Source organism: Halichoeres trimaculatus, unplaced genomic scaffold (genome assembly GCF_033239565.1).
Source record: "Halichoeres trimaculatus isolate MK-OKI-2021-1 unplaced genomic scaffold, fHalTri1.1 fHalTri1_scaffold_2, whole genome shotgun sequence".
In the NCBI taxonomy this organism is placed as follows: domain Eukaryota; kingdom Metazoa; phylum Chordata; class Actinopteri; order Labriformes; family Labridae; genus Halichoeres; species Halichoeres trimaculatus.
In genome coordinates this window covers 30,900,353-30,918,387 of record NW_027437180.1, presented here as the reverse complement: position 1 = coordinate 30,918,387, position 18,035 = coordinate 30,900,353, and the positions used below count along the sequence as shown (strand labels likewise).

The window sequence follows — 18,035 nt, the reverse complement described above, 5'->3', positions numbered from 1 at the left end:
TGATGACATTGTCTGATATTGTTCTAACGCCTCCATTTAATATGCCATTATTGTCAGAACCATTACTCCCCATTATATACATAGTGACATCCTACAGTGCTGCTGGCTGTGCTGTAGGCAGAAATCTATGGAGCCATTTGCTTCTTTTATTGTCCTGTTTATCAATTAAGCCTGTCTATAATGGAGATCTCACACTTCCTCCAACATAAAACATTACTCTCCCACACACCATCCGCTAGCATCTCACCTCCCACATAGCCAAACTTGCTGTCCACAGCCGATTATCTGGTTATGTGCCACCATTTGCACTAATAGAGAGTCCCTTCTTAATGTAATGACAACTCGATCTGTCAGGCCAGGCACGAGCGAGGGCCGCTTAAAGGCTCATAAGGGGTGTCATAAGGGCAGATTGAGGAGCCGTAAAGACACACAGGACATGACAAAGTGCCCGTGGAGGTTGTTGTAGTAGTTTGCTGATGTGGTTTATTGTTCCATGTACAGTGTGGAGCTGTCACTGAGAAGCAAGGAGTGTGTGTGTGCGTGTGTGCAAGTGAAAAGTGAGTATGTGTGTGCCAGATTTGCTCAGTCATGTGTATGCAAGGAAAGTATAAGTGAGCAAAAAGAAAGGAGGGACAGGGAGAGGGACAGAGAGGGAGAGAGATTATGCTAACTCAAAGTACCAGAGGAAGAGGAAAAACCCATGTAAGCAGTTTTTCTTTAGCCCATATATTTATATATTTAGCTGTCAGGGCCTTCACTGATACACAGTTGGTTCCTCTCGGTTTGACATGCTTGTCACCAACATGGGGTTTAAATAAAGGAGGGTGACTTCTTACTTTAGCTGAGCTTAACAGGAAACAAGGGGCGACTAAGAGGATTGACCAAACAAGACCACTGTCATAAACACACAGAGAAGACTCTAACTGAGATGCTTCCTGTCGATGTGACTTGCAGGGGCATTTTCAGGAGTAGCAAGGTGGGGGCTAAGTGTCTCCCCTCTCATGAAAAACATTGTGCACCCCAGGTGCAACCCCGCACTGTGGTTGGCTAACCATGCTGTCAAAGGCATGACCTCTGTTTAGCCTTTCTTTTTGGTCTTTGTTGCAACAGGCTTTTGGAATTTTTTTTGTGGCATCTACGGTAGCTTTTGGAGATACATCTGTAGTTCTTACACGTTTTATTGTCCTGTTGGTTTGCCTTTTTAGATTTAAAATGCTCTGGAATATCAAGTTGAGCTAAGTTTCTTCCCTGTCACTTCAACCACATACAACTACATCAAACTTTGTTTGACATAGAGGATAAAGAAGGGGGTTAAATACAAGAAAATCAGTTGAAGTGGCAGAAAGTGTGAAGTCAGACCCAGTTCGGCTGATTTATCGAGAACTTCTAAAAGTAGTGATGTCATGTAAATATCAGGTTGGGAAGAGGTTTTGGAGAGTACAGGAAAGTACAGACTTAAAGAAAAACTGAAGGTTAGCATTCAAGAGTTAACTGAACTTTATTGACTCCCAGTTTCTGTAAGGAGAATAATGTGCTGCTCATTGTAGATACTCAGAACCAAAACTCTTTCTGTTACGCTGACAATGTTAAAGGTAAAAGTAAAAAATTAAAGTAAATGTGTTTCCCTAAAAGTATGCCTCTCTGTCCGGTACTCACACAAATGTGTCAGTGGATATTTTTAGTAGATAGAGGCAGGATTTGATTCAATAAAGCTTTGTAAAGCTTTCATTTAGCTTTGGCCTGTGTCAGGTGAAGATGAGGTGATGATCTGCAGACACGTGTCCCTGATAGCCATCAGGATGATGATGATAATGATGACTTTGCTCGGGCTCGTCTTAATGACAGTTATAATGCTGATCATCTGATTATCACTGATGCTGCTAATAAAGGAGACAGGTTGAAGCATTACATCATAGTAAGAGTGGTGTTACAGAGCTGCAGTCAGGAGCTGGGTGCTTAATCTGACACCAGAAGAAGATAAAAAAAAGAAAAACTTGATTTCCCACAATGCTTTTCTCTGTAAGAGCTGTAAGAGAAGACGCGAACAGTGGGTTAAAGGGTTTAATACAAGAAGCAGACAAGTTGTGTGTCGTTTGACAGCATGAAAGAATGGATCTTTCTTGTATTCGGTGTTAAGATGGTGGGCTGGCAGCTTCATTGCAATCTTAAGAACATGACAGTCCGTGCAAAATGGTAGCGGCGTACAAAGCCAACCCTGATTTTTTTCTTGTGACAGATTGCGTGCTCGTGTGTGTGTATGCGTGTGTTTCTTTCCTCCGGTTGTTGTTTGTTCTCTCGGACGCAGACTTACTAAATCACACATAACAGGGACATACGCACTCAAATGTATTTACGCACGTTTCCCCATTTATAACTTGACAAACAAAGCCTGCGACACGTTCTTGTAATAATACCCTCAGACACAGTGATACAGGCTGGCAGTCACACTGGCCTACTCACTTAAGTAAAAACCTTAGCGCGTCTTGGACATACTCACCCATTATGTCATACAGTACGCGGCCTTGGGCTCAAAAATATCCGAGGGCAAACATGCGTACACACAGGCGCGGTTTCAGCAGGGACAGCCCTGTTGTGTTGGCACACGACCAAAGAGTTGGTGATAACGAGGTTGAAGTTAGTTAGGATTTTTAGCTGCGCCTCAACCTCCTAACACCCTTTCTAAATCTGATTCATCCCAAAATGAGATGTTTTTCCAAGAGAGGGAGATGAAAACACTCTCTCTCGTTCTCTCTCAGTTCTTTCGCTGCCAAATACAGTTGAGCTCAGCCCCCCTCCCTCCCCTCCTCTTTCTATTACTCTCATACTCTCACACACTATCTGTTTCACACCCCGTTCCTCCCTCCCGTTCTCTCACATCTCTCTCTTCTCTCCTCCCCTGGCACCTCGATGTGTTTCTCTTTAATTGAGATGCATTTCAATGTGGTGCAAATTAGCTTTCTACAGCTCCAGTCTAAACTTGCAACCTGTGTGTGCATGTGTGAGTGCGTTCATGCATGTATGTATGTGTGCATGTACAATCTATATGTGTGCATGTGAAAAGTATTCCCACAGTTGAAAGTGCTACCTTCCTGCTCGTTTCTCTCGAGCGCGCCTTCTGATGCCTCCCTCCCTCCTTCTCTCTCACATAAACTCACATTTTTAGTACAGCATTAATTACACTCACTCGCTTTGGACTGCTTTACTTTGTGTGCTTTGGCTGGAGGAATTTACGTGCCTAACCCCCCCTCATCCCTCTGGGTTTGAATCCTGATCTGTGCCTTCCAGAGATGACAGTGCGTGGCAGCTCATTAGGGAGCGGGCCGGAAATCAGTGGGGTCAGGGGGGTTTATAGAGACAGGTTTCAGTTATGCAATGCTTGCCCTTCTCAACTGATCTGATCTGTCGGTGTTTTTGCAAGAGGAAAAGTCTGGCAGGTGATATCCTGTGCACCGAGCAGGATGAGGGCACAGAGTGGGGGGGCTATGAGGTATGACGAGTGACTGTTACAGTACTTCCCAAATCATTCTGATATAAAAATATGAATTATCAGAACATATAACCTTTTTTCAGCTCAAAGCTTGAACTTTCCTTTATTTTACTATTTCAAAATTCAGTTATGACATCATTCTGCTCCTTCACATAGGGCCAGGGAGGGTGTAAGAGCATTTCGATGACAAGGCCAGTCACCGCTTAGATGCAAGACATAGTTGTCTGCATGGCAGGGGTCTTTTCTATATCAGGTAGTTCCACCCATACAACAAAAGGATCAGTCTTTTCAAAGTGAAGGAAAAGGTCACTATGTCATCAGGAGCAGCCAATTAAAGCTGGCCTCACACTAGATGACTTTTAGATCTTAACTGATTTTAAAACTGCAGGAGAGCACACTCTTAAGGACAATCCCGACTTATTTTTAGCATCATCATCTTCTGGAGACACTCCCTAGTGGATTCTGTAAGACAGCTAGATGGGATATGAAGCATTTTTGCTAACTTGCTTAATCAAATGTGACTCAAGAAGACGCATCATATCCAGCCCCTGTCGTTGGTCATTGACGAGTATTCTGTCAGAGATAGTCCGTTCTTACAAGCATCAAACATTTTTGATAAGCCTCCCAGGTCAGGGAGACTTTAGGCTCAGTCAGGTGCGGTAAAACGTTTGTGTTGACACCACACGCTTGAGGGTTATTTGAAAATACAAGCCCCAAATCAGATCCCCAATTCACATGAGGAAACAGCCCCCATGGCTCACCTGATAAATCATAGATGCTGCTGTGACCCGTCCGTCCTCCCATTCTGCCTCACCAGCATTTATTATTCAACACTCAAATCATAACTAAAGGTTATCAGTGCTGATAAAAAAGAATCAAGATATTCAGTCTAATGTTAAAGCAGCTCTTTGTCTCCAACGTGCCCAGAAGTTTGGTTAGAGTAATGATAAGTTTTTGTCTTTTTTAACTTATACAAATACCAATATTGGTCCTCAAGCTATTCATTCTTACTTTAGACTTTCCCCTTTGTTGATTCATGGAAAAGATGCTTTTGAGGGCTAAGCTTAAGAAATGCTCTGCTTTAAACAAAACAAAGCACAACAAAAACACTTTTCACACATTTCTATTGTATAGTTTAAAGAGTTTAGAAGTTTCACAATACGTGCTTATGTAATTCACATTTACAAGAAGTCTTGCATGAAATATTTGAAAAAAGTTTTTTTTATTTTTTTATTTTTATTTTTTGTTAAATCTGAAGAGTCTGAGAGGGGATCATACAGGTTAGATAAACTACTAAAAACTCCAGATTTCATCTTAAGACCTTTCCTTTATCTGTTCCTTTTACCGTGAAATTGTTTTAACTTTTGTGGCAACAGAAAACAACTAAAAAGACACTGAGGGATTTTTTTTCTTCTTTGCCTGAACTGCCTACGTGTGAAGCCTGTTGAAAGTAGACTCATCTTTAAAAGGTCTTTTGCTAAAGACGAGGCAACCGCTGAATTAGAGGGATCATCCAGCCTCGGTGTGAAGTGCTTTGGTGAAAAAGTTCCCATCACAAGCGGTGTTAAATAAAATTTGCTCGCCTCCGCTTTTTGAAGATGAAAACTGAGGAGCGTCTCCAGCAGGTTTTTCCAGGTGGTCTCTCCTGTGTACGGTGACCCCACAGTACAGGAGTGTGACTTTGCGCGCTCGTATGTGTGTGTGCACATGGATTTGAGAGAGCCGGAGGAGTCGTTAGGGAGAGTGATGCTGACAGTGGGGTGACCTTGGGGCTCCCAGTCTTCCTCCTGTCGATGAAGGGGATGACTTAGTGCCTCCCAACCCACCCATGATGGCTCATTTATTATCATTAGGCACACAGTCAAAAGAAGCTGCTCGGGCCCTCAAAACTGAGCTGTACGTCTATTTGTGTGTATCACAGAGTGCGAGACAACAGGACAGAGACAGAAAAGGAAGTCTTATCTCTTATGATAAGCACTACACATCCAAGCATATGTGTCTGTCAGCCTGTGTTTGTCACAGGAGCACCTGCCTTTGTGTTTGCTTCTGAACGTTTGTTTATCTATGACTTGACTGAAGACGCGTCACCTGTCAGTGCACACCTGCCGCTCAAACGCGCCTGCTTACTGTGCAGTATAAATAACAGCCCGTGCCATAACCTTAACGCTACGTCACCTCAGCCAGCCAGCCAGTGACATCAGTTGTATATGCGTAGATCAGGGCAGCCTCTGTGCTATCGTTTCTCAGCGTGATGGATGGAGACTTCTGCGGGCCAGTCAATACCCAATCTGAGCCCCACTGTCCTGATTTAAGATACAGCAGCACCCAGGTGACACACTCAGACGCACGCCACTTTAATCACTCTGAGCATCAACTCTACGCTGCCAAGATTGGTGTGTGGGTGGCTTACTGTGTGTTTGTGAGTGTGTGTGTGTGTGTGTGTGTGTGTGTGTGTGTGTGTGTGTAAGTGTGTGTGTTTGTATTAGTATCTCACTCAGTCAAGCACTGCTGTAATCACACAGCGATCTGGCGAGTGCCTGCCGCCTGTGACAGAGTTAACATTTCTTTAGAATGAAAGAGGAGTAACATAAATAACAGGCAGACAGGGGATTTATGTTGTGTGTGTGTGTGTGTGTGTGTGTTATTTTTTTTGTGTGTGTGTGTGTTAAGCGGTAACAGAAAACATACATGAGGAAAGTACATGAAGGTATAGAGTTACATATAGCGTTCGCCAACAGTTGACATATTTCCACATATTTTTTCTCTACCTGATACCAATTTTGAGTGCTATGCCTCAGTTCTATATCCATCTGTCACCAGTGGGGTTTCACAATTATGCTTTATTATTTTTGAAAGCTGCACTTTCCTTGTCGTGCACTGATTTGAATCCAACTCTGAAAGTTTGAGGTATTGTGCTCTCAGCCCCCCTTGGTTAGTGTTTCAGATAAAGAGTGCGAAACAGATTTTTGTCACAAAACTGCTCATTAATTTATTCTTTAAAAACAGTTTTATCAATCTTACCTCACCCTTAAAAGAAATCAATCAAAATGTGTAATGGAACAAACCCAATTGTTGTGTTTTGTTAGCACTGCCTAGTGAACAATAATCCCTGTTAATAATAATTAAAGCCACAGTGGGCAACATTATTACAGTTTTCCAAAGCTCAGCTTGAAATAAGTAATTTTGATCATTTTAGTCACTAAAAGTATTTAACCATCATTTTTCCTTTGAATACACGTGTGTTTGATTTTGCCCCATCATATTCAATTCTGTAGAAAACTGCTATGGTCTGAACTGGACCGCGAAAAGGTTGAGTTTGCTCATAACTTGTCAATGACAGCAACTGTGCAAACTCACATCAACCTGCTTCTTTGTGACTCGTTTTAGAAATTCAACGCGCTTGTTTTTACCCAATTTTTCATTTCTAAGATGTATGCAAACACGGCTGACTAAACATTTTCTCTTAAGCTCACTACTGCAGGTATGATGTGTGAATGTTATTTAATAAAAAGTTATAGTTTTACCAAAACTGAACTAGTGTTTAGTAGGTTATTATTCAAAAACCAAAGTGGCAGTTCAGCCAAGCGGTTAACCACCTGCACTAGGGCTGGAGAATTAATTGGATTTTAATCGTGATTTCAATTTTGCCATCTTACAATCATAAAAACAATGTAATCGAAGAAAAACAGTTAATATGCCACACGGTGTAGATGTATGCAAGTTCCTGTGCTTCATAGCTCTTCTGTGTTCCATGTGCAGCCACAGCGAGTGTGTGTGAATTATGTGTATTAATAATACTGTATGTGCCACTTGCTGGTTCTTTAAAGTTGTGTTTCAATCAGTACTGAAGTTTTTGAATGAATTAATAATTGTGTATATTAATTGTGATTTCAGTATCACTTAAAATAATCGGGATTCTTATTTTTACCATAATCGTCCAGCCCTGACCTGCACAGAGGCTGCAGCCTTTAAGGGAGTGTCCTGGGTTTGAGTCCAACCTGCAGCCCCTTTACAGCATGAAATTATTATAGTGGGGAAAAAACTGTAAACCCACTTTGAGGACCCTCTAATAAGTAAGAAAATAAATACTATGATAAATCACAGATAAAAGATTTAAAGTAAAATGTAAAACAAAGAAGAAATAAACTAGAATCAAAACGTGGACCAAGAACACTTTTTCTTTGAACATTTCTTACAGCCCTTGGCAGCGTCAAGCAGTCATTTATGACAAAAATACCCCATTATTGCGTGCACCTTGGCTTGGCGTGGTCTCATTGTGCGTCTCTGCAGCAGCATGCAGTGTTTAGCCATCCCCACCCCTTCAGCTGATTGAAAACACACAACAGCGTGAAGTGCTGAAGGTCTTTTGTTGAGTCGCTGATGACGAACCATTCGTGAGTGTAGCTGTTCTAAGCGGGGCGTCTGGTGTTTTTTGATGCCATAGGTGTAGCTTGTGCATGTAAGGAGTGCTGTGATTGGATGTCAGGTGTCACTTGATGGATGTGATCAGTGCATGATGGGCTAGTGTCTGCTTCAGAGGTGATCTATGATCAGTGAAGTGTCTTGATATCTCAGAGGAGTAACGCCACTGTTTGGGACAAAGGGAGCCCAGTACAGGACAAATCAATTGGTTCAAAATATGGGACACCCAAAAGGGAGCAGAAGGCGACACTGGAGGTTTTTTTTCTTATGGGGTATTAATATTTATGTTGGATGTGGTGGCAGCTGCAAAATATAGTGTTAGTGCATGTTCAACCTTTTTCTGTGCAAACAGGTAGATGTGTTAAAACAACTTGATGATTTATTTTAATCAAGTCTTTACCAAGTCTCCTTCAAAACAGAGAAATGCAATTCTAATAGCTTGTCAAATAAAGGATTGAAGAACTGAGTGATTCCTTTTTTTCAGTCTATGAAGTGTTGTCTCTTTTTACTGCCAGAGGACTGAAGAGAGGTGGATGATTACGCACACAAAGCTTACAGAACACCTGAGGAAAAGATTTGTGTCTTGTGCGTCACTTCAATTCCTTAGTAAATTTAGGCTACTAGGCCACTTGATTAAGGTATGAGGAAGCATGTAGTTAAACGTAGGAAATAAATCAATGCATTCCATCATGAGTCAGCTTCAAGTCAGGATTTACATTTTCAGCATTTAGCCAAGAACATTTTCTTGTCTAGCATTAACCACATGTTGTTGGTTGCATAAACAGCCTTTAAAAAAAAATTATTCATGCTGTAGCTCCAAGGAGTGGATTTTGAGGAAGAATCAATGCCTTGTTTTGAATGTGAATGTTTTCAGACTGAACATTCACTGTGAATAGCTGACATGCTGTGCTAATCAACAATGTAGTCATCCAGCAGATTTTCCAGTAAAAAACGTCTGATAAAGCGAATCCTTGTTATTTAAATGTAACTTTTGTTATGCATTGTTGCATTTGAATCTGTTGGACAAACATGAAAATCTGACATAATTGCTCACTGTGTGAGAACAAAAAAACAGAAAGTGGGGGGACTCTTCTCGAGTGAAAAGGTGGGCAACTTTCAACCAGCCTCCTCAACGTTTACACTCCGCCTGCTGTTTCCGTTTATGAGCGCATCATGCTGCAGAGAACGCCTCAGTTCGTGCGGTAATCAAGGCAAGATTGTGTTTGTATGAGTGAGCGGCTGGATATCGCTACTTTATCAGAGAGTAATCTGTTTGCATTGCTCCAAATTGTTCCCACTTGACATGTCATCACTCACACACATGCACAACACATACTTCTGCACACACACACACACTCCTGCGGCCCCTCCCCTACAGCCTCTCTACTTTGGCTGTTAGTCTAATTTATGAGGTGCCGTTAATTTGGCCTAAACGCTCGTTGCGAGACCTCCCTCCTCTCTCATCCCTTCATCTCTGCATCCCTCCTTCTCGTCCTCCTCCTCATCAGTCACTCGGCAGAGTAAATCAGAGGGGTGGTATTGCACAGCAGGCAATACATAGACTGGACACCTTGACTAATATACCGCTGTCCTTCTCCCTCCCTCTCCTCCTCCACCCGATGTCTGTCCCTCTTCTTCCTCTCCATCTCTTTTGCCTGCTGCCTAAATCAGATTTGGCTCTTCTCCTCTCCTTTCCTCTGTTCCTCTTTTAGTCACTTCTTCCTCATGTGCAGCTACACTTCTTTCCCCTCTCCCTATGCTTCCTCTCCACTTTCCTCCTCCTCCTTCTTCCTTCCACCCACTGTCTCCATACTTTTGTCCTGCACTCTCCGTCTTCACTCCCTTACCTTGCCTCGTTCCTCCTTGCCTCCTCCCCCATCCTCCTGTTCTCATGTTAGGTGTAAATTTAGAACAGAAGGCATGAGGGGATGCTTTGTATATGTGTGTGTATTTCTGCCAGTGTGTGTGTGTGAAAGACAAACTCCACATGAAAGCTTCTCAGAGTCCCCGTACAGCGCTCAGATGGGGCTGATTAAAAACCTAAAGCCTTGGTTTTTCATCCACATTTAAGGATTCACATAAAAATCAGATACAGTGCACTCACACACACACTTACACACATTAACACGCGCACTCCCACAAGCATTTCTAGCCTCATTATCTGCCTCTTATTTCTCTGTTTTTGCATCTACCCTCTTCCTTTTTTCTCCCTCACTGTGTCTTAAAGTGACTGACTGAAGGTGATTCTTTCTGATGTGTTGGAAGTGAACAGAAACAACATTTGAGACTCCCCCATCACTTTACGCCACATTGTCCCCTCTAATTCTAAACATCACACACACTCGGGAGTTAGCCTGAGCTGGACTCACCGTTCTGCACACCTATATATCACTCCCCACCTCTCCTTCCTCCCCCTTCTCTCCATCTTTTGCTGTCTTCTTCACACCCCCTCTCCTCCTCTCACTCTCAGTCTTAATTGTTCAGTGTTTCCTGTCTATTTGTTTTCCTCTAATTTCTCATCTTTCACAGCCTCACTTTCTCTCACGCACAGCCATCTCCTGTCTTTCCTCCTTCCTTCCTCCACCTTTCCTCTCTCTTCTCCAAATTCCCTCAGCACAAAGGGCTTAGCTACTTCTCAATAAATGTAACAACATGTAGCCTCCTGTTCTCTAGATCTCGCTGTACACCCCCTCGCCTCCTCCCTCCTTCTCTTTTTGTCACTTCTTTCTTTCTTTCCCGCTCTCTTGATGGGCTTCCTACTGGTGCACACTTCCAGTCACAAGACAAAGCACGCTACCTCTTCTTTATCCCTCTGTGTATTACATAAAGCCACTATGCTATCATTAAGCCAGAACAATTTAAAATACCCCCTCATGCTATATAAAGATCAGACCGTCTGTGGAGCAAAGAATTCACTTAATTAGAATAGAAAAGAAGCAGACAGAAAGGGGAATTGAAAAGATGATATCCATTTCAGAGTTTATGAGCAGCTATTTTTTCATGTCATAGACATTTTGACATACTTACTTTTAAAGTTCATTAAAAAAAGACATTTATTGCAACATATACAGCTTAGAGCTAAACTTTCAATCTGTGATCTGAGGGCAAACGCCTCCAGCAATGTTCAGCATGACGCTGCAAATGAACACTAGCAGCAAAGAAATTTGCCTCAAAACAAAAACAAATTTGTGTCAATATTGGATCTGAATCAAAACCAGGCTGCGAAATGTACCAAACAAAGTACTGTAATATGGCTAATCTCGAGTATCATTTGAATCAGACAGATTGAGAGGTTTTTAATAGTCTCCAACAGTTTCCATTTGAGTGTAATTCTTGATTCAGCTATAGTCTATCTAAAATGGAAATTTTTCATCAAACTTAACATTGATGCTGCACCAAATGAAAAAGATATCCAAACTTTGTGGACTGACATCTTGTACAACAGGTCCTTTCAGTGGGGGCTCTCGTTGACCTTCAAAACAGCACGACAGGTTGTTAGGAACTGCCTGAGCTGTGTTGAAGGAAAAATGGTGATAAAACACCAAAATCTAGTTCAAAGAAAGATCTCTATTTTTTGCTTAGGCTGAATTCTTATTTACATCTTTAACACCAATATGATAGAATTTTACATGTGTGGACTGTTAAATTGTTAATGAGCTACTTGTGAGGATGCACTAGTTGTGATAATCGGGGTTAATCTTGATTGTAGTGTCAGAAATGAGAAATGAGCATAAAGCTGACTCTGGTACCCATGTTTTGGTATGTATGTTATATATGAAACTTTTTATTCTTATTTATCTACTCATTATTATCTCACCATCTCTATCCAGATTACCATACTAATATTTGTTTTAAAACACTAGAGGAAATCTTAGAAGTTATACATAATTTCCTCATCATCTTTATCATATCATAGCAGCTTTATGCGTAGGCCAAATGCCAATGATAGAAAATGAAAAGGTGTACAAAACGATGAAGTATATATATCTATAAGTCTGTGTGTGAGTGTGGGGTTCCTGTTTTTGTGTTTTCATGTTGTCTTGAGTGCTTATCGCCACCTTTTCTGTTTGCCAGTTATTAGCCTCATAACACAATTACCTAAGCCACATATCAAGGTTTTCAGAAAACAGAATAATTTTCCTAAACTTTTATATTTTCATTTAATTTTACATTTTATTTATTTTATAATATTATGTCTACTGTAATGGTATATTGATATTATATTTTTATTTATTTGTTTGTTTCATTGACTGATACAATTACCCTATTTTGCTTGTGCAATGCAAAATGTGTCATTTTATCTAGCTTTTTTTTTTCTTTTTTTTTTAATAAATTAACTTATCAGTAAGAACTAACAGGCTGGCAGTATTTCATTAAAAAACATCATTTTAAATTTTGTGTATTAATTTTGTTATATATACTAATACATTTGTAATAAGCCCAAGTAGAAATACTAAAGCTTCAAAAATAGCAAAGGGGAAAAGGATTGAACATATGAAAACATTATTTTGATGCTTCATGCTCTTTATAATCCAGGACATTTTCTCACTATGTCTCAGTCAGAACTGCTTTCTTGTTTGGTTTACATTATGAACTCCATCTTACTCTGAGTAGTGAAATTAAATTCAACAGTAAATAGATTCAGGTCAGGTTCTTTGGGATCAGCAGCATAAATCAGGAGTTATCAGCTCCTGGCGTAGCCGGCAGTCAGGTAAGTGCAGGATGATGCATTATTATCGAAGGGAGACATTTTTCCTGTCTAGATCCTGACTTGATTTTTGGGATCCTTGGGCACATTTCTTATTTCTCTTGTGACAAATTTTCAGCAGAGGCGTTAAAGATGTGATAATATATGGATCAATGGAAAAACAGCTCAAAAGTTTAACATCCAGCCCGCTGAATGGCAATCAGGACGTATTGACAGTTAGTGCAAATCATGTGTGAACTGGGTGCATCTTTCTACCGAATCCATTAGGTGTGCGTGTGTGTGTGTGTGTGTGTCCCAGTGAGATCACCGGGAGGCAGTCCAAGTGTCTCTGGCTGAGCCATCTCCACTCACTATGTGTGTGTGTGTGTGCATGTGTGCCTGTGTGTGTGTGTGTGTGCATGCGTGCGTGCCTGTGTGTGTGTTCAATCAGCCACACACAAGACAGATAGAAGCACCAGTCTGCTCAGCCCTCCAGTCGCACCAATGTAATCAGACCTCAGCAGCCATAAAGCACCAGCTATGGACATTTGGCCCAACACACACACACACACACACACACACACACACACACACACACACACACACACACACACACACACACACACACACACACACACACACACACACACACACACACACACACACACACACACACACATAGGGATACACATGGAAACACTCAGAAACACAATCCTATGCGCACTGATACACAAATGAATTCCAATGTATGGTCATGCAGGAGGATGGATTTGCCAGACACACACACACACACACACACACACACACACACACACACACACACACACACACACACACACACACACACACACACACACACACACACACACACACACACACACACATTCAATTGCTGCTCACTTTGACATATGTATGCACAAACTCACACAAAAACACACACAAACTCACACACTAAATCCTATGTACTCAGAGACATGATGAAGTCCAATGCACAGGGACAGATTTCAAAGTGTTGTCAGAATCCACAAATGTAAAATTTAGCCCTGTTACAGCAGGTAGTACATATCTGCACGCTGTGACACATACATGAAATCACACACTTAGACACACACATAGCTTACACAGAAGCAGCGGGTGTGTGTTGGTGGTCCTCCATAAGTTAAGGCTCTGTGCCCAAGGAGCTTAGCTCAACATGTCCCAGTCTGCTGGGGCAGGAAGGATGTCTTCAAGCCCAGGGGGGATCTTCATCATGTAGCTCATCCTGCCAACAACCATTATACATGTGTGTTTGTGAGCATGGTGTGTGTGAGTCATGTGAATGCTTGTGTCTTTATCTCCCTCCCTCCCTCTCCCTCTGCTATCACTCTTTTAGCACCTCCATCAGTGTCTGTTTTCGCCCCTTCACCAGCGCCTGTGTCTCGGGCCATTTTGTGTCTGTTTGTCTTTTTGTTTTCTTTTGTTCTCCTCCTCTACACAGTAACACTCAACATCTCTCTCTGTTCTCCTCTCCTCTCCTCCCTCACTCTTTCTCTCGCTCCAGCTTTGTGATGTGAACGATGGTGGATGACTGTGCTTTAGGAGATTTACTGCTGGATCCCGTCTCTGTCAGGTGTCGAGACTAAAGCAGGGAGAAAAAAAAAAAGAAAGCGATGAAGGAGAGAGAAGGGGGGGGCGGCAGATGGAAGATAGAGCGGTACACAGGGAGACGAGGAAGAGGGAGAGGGAATGGAATCAGAGGATGAGGGTGAAGAAAGGGATGAGAAAGAAAGGGGCTTATGCGGGGAGAACAGAAGAAGAAAAATGTGAACAGATTGTAGAATGGAAAGAGAGGCTACACTATGTTTTTTAAAACAGTCTCTGAATATAGTTTGACAGAGCCAGCCTCCCCTTCGCTTTTATACCTCGGCATAAACACACAGTCAAACACTTGGAAACACAAGCAAATGAGTTCATGCTGTCGGTTTCAGGTGCATCAGACTCTCCCGGAGACACTTTGAGTTCTTTGGTAAATGTAAAGATTTGCTGATTTTCATTTAAAACTCTGAGTGAGGAGGTGCTTTGGGCTCTTTATGAGGGGTCAAAGTTTCAGCGTGAGGGTCACTGTGAGTGCGTTTAACCCACTAATAGACCGTTTGCACACTTTAATGGCCCCCAAGAGGAAACAGACTTATACATCTTCAAAGGCCAGACTGTCTTCCTCACTGCGAAGCTGAACACATACATTCACAGATGGACACTGTATTCTTACCATGCTTGTGAGGACCCGGCATTCACTGATGCTTTTTTTCTTCTGTGTACTGAAGTAATTACTCAGTAGCAGTTACAGGGTGCATTTATTACTGAGGGGGTGGTCTGTTTGATCAGTCAATAGAAATGTAAATTAGAGTAGACGTACCATTAATACAGCCTCTCTATTGATTCATAGTAGTATTTTTGTCATCAGATACCACATTTTCTTTCTTTTAGACCATGTAAGCATTGAAAACTGGTCAAGATTCTTAAAAGTTTGCCAGTTTGTGGAAATTGTTACATGAATACAAAATGATGAGCTGTTTTAGTCACCATTCATGTTTGCTGCAAGAGTGACAGATCAATTGTGTTTCCTTTCTTTAAGACTTATTACAGTGCTGACAGGGGGACAAAAGGCTGCTGTGTAGGGGATGATGTAGAGTTAAGTAGTGCCTACACAAATTAGAATCCTGAATGGGTAAGCAAGACCCCGAAGCTAAGCAAAGTTACTTTGCAGCAATGGGCAACATAAAGATGCACTCATTAGCTCTGCTGCTGTTCTCTGGAACAGGATCTTTCTCCACTTTTCCCAATCAGAGATGATTATGGCCCAGTAGGCTGCCCTCACATCTGTGCCAAGTCTTATTCCCTGACTCTCAGGACCAGCCTGAGATGAAAACGAATGTTTTTGCCACAATGTTTACTCACTTAAAATGCAAGCAGAAACTAACGCGTCTTCCACACAAGAAACAGAAGAGAAAGAAATGTATTAGGAATCCCACCAATTGATTTGCAATGATCCGGTTGACCCTTTTTGTTTTTACGCTGTTTTGGTTTGGAGAAGATTTTGACCATTTATAAATCAAGTTTTTAACACTGCCTGGGCCTGTATGCACGTTCAGTCATTAAACAAACAAGACCATTAGTCCTAATGCTCTGTTATGGAATGGCCCGTTTAGCTAAGGCGCTAGTATTCATGACTGAAAATAATTGGCCAGTTAACTAATTACACCATAAAAGCAATGTAGGTGCAGATTACGTCATCATTGAGGGCAACCTCCAGGAAAACCCCATCAAGGGGTCATGTCAATCATTCATAAACGGCAAAAAAACTGGCGAGTGGTAACAGTGTGACTAAGAGAAGATCAAGAAAAAAAATTTTTAGCTGGAAAAGCAAAGAGCGAATCAAACTTGTAAAACTGGCCTCACCGATTTGTCTCCCTTATCTCATCTGTTCACTAAATTTTTTTTTCTCCTAAATCTAAATTTGCTGTACGGCTACACATTGTCACCTTTCCAAAGGATTGTCCACTGTCTTTGGATATTTTGTCTCATATGGTAACACATTGTGCAATGTCTGCCTTAAAAAACAGCTGATCAGGCACTGTAATCCTGCCGTTAGCGCCTGTAATGCTGGGGTATACCTTTAACCTGGCTCATACATACCGCTAATCTTTTTTTTTGTCGTTAGTACAAATGGTCCGTTTTTCCTGCTAATGGTTGGTCGTGCATATGGTCTCACGTCGTTAGTAAGAAAATTTGTAAATTTGTAACAGCGATGACCTAATACAGTGGGGATTTGTAAACCAAATAATTTATTTAAAGATTAATTTAAGTCATGCTCAGTGTAACGTTAACTCAGAAACCGTCTTTATATAGGAGATATGATGCATTCATAAACTTTAAACATGGAAAATATGAACAATTCTTGATGTTCATGCTAAAAATGTGTGCAGATCTTGCTACTTATTCATGTTTTGTAGAAATCCTGAATCTGCCTGTGAACTGCTTAAACCATCTGTTTTATGGAAAGCACAAAATCTTGACTAGATTCGTCAAAATGATGAAGTCATCACATGAGGATCTCTTAACTGGTTCTTAACATGTTGGAGGGGCAGGCCTCAAACACCAAGCTCTGCCCATAAATTTGCCCTTGGCAGGCCTCCAAAGTGGTTGACCAATGAGAGGGAAGAGGGTTTGTTGGGTGGGGAGCCTGTAAGAAACAGCAGCTAAATCGAAGCTTTTTAAAAGGGAGGTAGAATTACCAGTGTGAGAAAAACGTGTTTTTTAAGCTATAAATCATGTAACACCAATATTGGAGCACCAGAGGGAGAGTGTATAACCTTATAGAAGGACTATGTTCCTTATTATTAGCTATCTCAGCTGTTATAGCTGAACATCATCAATAACTGTGAAATAAATCAAAGAAAAATGTCATGTTCAATTTCATAGATTTCCTAAAGTTGCAAACAGGATTTGTGTCTTTAATGTCTTTCACTTCTTAGTTTCTTGAGACTTTTTTCTTGGTTTTCTCCCAACAAACAGTGAAAAGAGTCATTCTGTCATTACCCTGCCTCTTTTTTAATGTTTTGATTTCATGCGCATGGATCCTTATTAGCTGCTATCAAGAAGTTGTTTATAAGCTGCTCTTCATCCTTGGAAGCCAAAAATAGCACTGCATCAAAGCACCACAAGGGGCTGCGCTCATGTGGGCGTGTGGCTACAGGTACCAGTGTGGAGATGAGATATAAAACCAGGAAGTCCAGACTGAAGCGTTATCACACAACAAGACACAGCACAGCAGTTTAAAGCCCTTTGGGGGAGGATTTTACAACTCTTATCACATCAGCACTAATTTGGTCTTCAGTCAAGATGCATCTGAGACAATTAGTAGCATTAGCTTTTCAATAAATTCAGACACACTGTATATACAGCAGAGCAGCTATGTATATATGAATCATAGAGATGACGTGCACACAGGCTGCTACAGTGATATATCTTCTGCAAAGTGATGGTTTGTTATAAAATGTGGCCCTGTGATGCATTTATTATCAAATCTGTTATCTCCATTACTAAAGGTCAAGCTTACATTATGTTATTCTTTTAGTAACAGAAAGCTGCAAGCAGCGTTGAAACAGTCTGGACACATCGTGCCTTAAAAACATGACCCTTTCCTTGAGCGCTCCTGCCAACAGTTCTCACAGTTTTGCCACGAAAGGGAAAAAGAATGGTAAATAATTATCTTAACGTGCAAGAAAGAGTCAGTACTACTGTCAAGATTATTTGAAGACCTACCAAAGCAGAGCTGTAAGGATCAAGTTGCATCAAAATTAGATTCAGTAATCAGGAAATACATGATTCAGGGACTATTTTTTCACATGTGAAATTATCCAACCCGGCCAGACGTTTTTGTTTCCAACAATTTGATTT

The 18,035-nt window shown here is 41.3% G+C and overlaps 1 protein-coding gene across 19 annotated transcripts in view; it reads left to right on the top strand.

The window, feature by feature from the left end:
- ptprdb (protein tyrosine phosphatase receptor type Db) overlaps positions 1 to 18,035 on the top strand; it is a 185,919-nt gene that overhangs the window by 921 nt on the left and 166,963 nt on the right. The gene's annotated exons all lie outside the window — the stretch shown is intronic.